The sequence below is a fragment of the Aedes aegypti genome, chromosome 2 (genome assembly GCF_002204515.2).
Source record: "Aedes aegypti strain LVP_AGWG chromosome 2, AaegL5.0 Primary Assembly, whole genome shotgun sequence".
Lineage (NCBI taxonomy): Eukaryota > Metazoa > Arthropoda > Insecta > Diptera > Culicidae > Aedes > Aedes aegypti.
Window position 1 is genome coordinate 191,155,419 of NC_035108.1, and position 3,766 is coordinate 191,159,184.

General features: G+C 40.7%; 1 long non-coding RNA gene across 1 annotated transcript; it reads right to left on the reverse strand.

The window, feature by feature from the left end:
- Positions 1-2,178: 2,178 nt before the first annotated feature.
- LOC110675469 lies at positions 2,179-3,390 on the reverse strand. The gene is made up of 2 exons (XR_002499515.1): positions 3,009-3,390; positions 2,179-2,939 (listed from the first exon to the last, which is right to left on the reverse strand). It is a non-coding gene; the product is annotated as an uncharacterized LOC110675469 (long non-coding RNA).
- Between the last annotated feature and the right edge of the window lie 376 nt (positions 3,391-3,766).

Consider the following 3,766-nt stretch of genomic DNA (forward strand, 5'->3'; position numbering starts at 1 on the left):
TTTCCACACCTTCTGTCCAGTCCAACAAAGTTCCTGTAGCGCTACGATATCGAAGCTACGGGGATGTAGTTCGTCGTAGATTAACCTGTCACAACCTGCGAAACCAAGTGACTTGTAGTTCCATGTTTCAAGTTTCTAATCTTGATCCTTTTTTCGTCGCTTGCTTCTTTTCCGATTGTTCCGGATCGTATTTTCTCCTATGTTATTCGCAATTAGGTTTTTACTGATAGCTTATTGGGCCTACGCCAACACTCCTGTCTCTGCCAGGACGCCATCGAGTCAACTCTGTTTAACGTCCGCTTACCCCTTGGATTCAGCTGTGCGCGATTCAGTATTAAATGTTCAGCCACTGGATTCCAGATCAGTCGCTGTTTGAGCCGCACCTCCTGATGAACAAATGCTCGAAATGTACCTCCGTGGAAGCCCCGTGTTGTTTCGACTCACCGTTTTGCAGCCCAAATCATGATAATAGAAATTGTAAGGAGAACTAGGCGTAAGGGCCCACGTCCGGCCGATACGATACGGAACGATACGATACTAATCGATACAATACGAGACCAAAATTTGCCAGAATCGGAGGGCCCGGTCCCGTTACATTGCAGTCCGAAACAAAAAGAGCGTTGCTTACTGAGCCGATTGACGAAATGGAAGTTTTGATCCCAAAAGCACACTGAAAAACACACAGCTTGTCTGTTCGGACCGGTTGATCAAAACCCTAATTTCATTCTAAAACTATTTATTAAATAAGATCATTCGAATCAGGTGGCTTTGCGTTTGGGTATTCGCTTACATTGGTTGGTAGCTTATGAGCATCCAACAAGCTACGGAATCATGAGTTTTTGGGTAACGTACGTTCATCCTATAATTTTTAATTGTCGAAACTTTACCTAGTTATTGATATGCGCATTCAATGGAATAAACTCAAAAGGTCTGACCCTCAACGACTGTTGAACTGCCAGAACGTGGATTGATGCACCGCTGATGGAAACTGACCGATAACCCTCGTCGACTGCTGGAATGCCGGAATGCTGTTGACTGGACTGTTGGTAGATGGTTCTGACCGGCAGCAGGACCCTCGTCGATTGCTGAGGTGCCGGGAAGTGGTTTGGGCGTTCGAACGTGGCTTCAGACCGACAGCAGGAACCTCTTCGACCGCTGGAGTGTCGGGATGTTGCCACGGATATAGACGGTAAGTCGGGGTTGATGGATAAGCGAGCTGGATGATTTCCGATGGGTCGATCGACGAGCGATGGCACACACTGACGACGCACGTGTGAGCTGCAAGCCCACTGGCTCAGGGTCGGTGACTTGGGGACCCCTACGGGTCATGCGGTCATGCACGCGGTGGCGAAAGGACACTACACTCTACTTTGGTCGACGACGCACATGGTTGGGTCCAAGATGGATAATGTGGAGCGAAAGATGTTATGACTGGTGTGGTGCCCGTATGACCACGGTTTCAGCGCTCCTGGGTCGATCCTCGACACGTGTTCGCTTACCTTCACGAATGGCAGGGTTTGATGAGCTGGTGTGGTTCCGGTGTAACCACGGCTTCAGCGTCACTTGGTGTTGTCTGAACCTACCAAAAAACCTTCGTTCGAAGGTTCTGCCTTCGAACGCCACACAATTCTCATTAAAATCAATTCCCGTTATCGAAAATCACGTTTCTGAATTACCTTTATAAATCTGCAAGATGTCAACTACACACTCTTGTCTATACGGATCGTAAGGTTTGTGCAATCGCTGTTTGTAACACTTTTAGGAAAATTTGAATTAGCAAATGCTATGCTTTAAAGTACTTCAACACAGTTACATTAATTTTTCTGTTCGTTTCGTTCACTAGATCAATTATGCTCGAACTATTTCTTAATTTTAGTTGAGTGTAATCTCACTTTCTTTTATGCAATCTGTTCAGCACGAGTGCCAAATTGCAAGAGATCCTGATCACGGGATCATCCGATTAAGAGAGTTTACTTGGTAGAGAACTAGTCTAATTAGAATTTTTCATTCTTTTCGTGCTAACGCTTTGCGCGGTCAAGCTACGTTTCGACCGGGGCCCCGCGGGGGTGGGACATTTCGCATAAAGACGTTTCGCATACGGAAGTTTGGCATAATATTCCAATATTGGTTTCATATTGGTTCTACAAAGAGTGAGATAGATTGAGTTAAAAGCAAAGATTTTCATTTCAGCATGCGTTTTTATTCAATTCGTTCAATATTTGAATGCATTGTAGTATGAAGGTATATAGAGTCATCAATTTGTGGTTACTGCAGTGGGTAAATTTTTACATATATTTTCGATAGTGAGTAATGTTACTTGTTTCTTTGATTTTCTATTATTGCAACAGATTTCTCATCAATGGAAAATACAACCGATTGCTTCCCGTTTTCCGGTGGAAGAATACGAGCCTTCCAATATTTAGTGCTTATATTGGGATTCAATCTGGATAACATATTTAAAATGGTTGCACGGGCATTTTTGTTTAATCTAGGTACAAGTGGTAGAGATACAAATGCTCTGCGTAATGTAGGCAACGTTGTGTAGGGCATGATTTCAAAAAATGGTAGAACTTTTTTTGGCTTTGATTGCGCTTAAGGATGTTTTCAATCATCTTATGCTGAAATCGTCCATCATTGCAAACCAGCCTATTCCTTGCACGAAGCCGGAACCCGAGAACACCGGCTGATTTCCATGCTGAGGAATACTTTGTTGGAGAGACACCATATCAAGCGACAACTGTTCAAAGAACGGCTCGTCAATATCTCCATCCGGGCGTTTTATCATTAATTTCAGCGAATCTACAGCATTGAGTTTTGGTCTCTTTCCATTATTTGATGCAGGAGAAATGGCTTTTCTTTTAGTTGTTTCCTCCAGGGAAGTTCCATGATTCCATGTGTTTGTCTTCTTGAGAAGAAAGCAGCAGATCGTCGTCCATATTCTATAAAAGTGAATCGAAATCGTTTTGAAAAATAACTAGGAGGAAAATAAATTATAATCTTCAACTTACGTGATAGTCGTTCAACAGAATTGAAATTTTGCGAATGAATAAGACTTGAAGAGTTTTATGACCAGTTTTACTGGATTTACTGAGCAATCAAATTAATGGTGAATATCGAATGAGATTATCAATATAAATGATATGCGCGAATGTACTACGTCTGTAGCCCTTTAATATTAGCAGAGTATGCAGGAGAAAGTATTTGTGCTATAAAAAGTTGCATTTTGCCTTCAGCTTTACTGTATAGGTTTCAAACATAAAGGACATATGCATGTGTTCCATAATGAGAGAAGGAAAGAAAGCACAAAAAAATGATAGGATTGTACCCGAGTAAAAAGTACACAAAAAATGTTTTGGAGTTCACAGAGGAACAGATATAACTTGAGAAAATAATAATAATACACTATAAAAAATATATTTATATATTAAAATTGAAATATTTTTGATCGGGCATTATGATAACGTAAATGCAAATAAAAGTATAAACAATTACAATAAATCAATGGAATGATTATTTTGTAAGTAAATTTAAGATGAACTTTTTAAGTTTTTTTAAGTTATTTTTACATAGAATAAAATAGGATCTGTAGTGTAGATTTATTTAATTCAATCTTGACTAGTGAGTTTTTTGAAGAGAGGACGCACAAACAAGAGTGGTATGATGTGTGTGCTATAAATACCACAGTATATCATGTATCACACGAATAAAACAGATCTGATTCACAACACAGGCGGGCATTTTTTTATTTCCGTACAAAGTGGGCCGA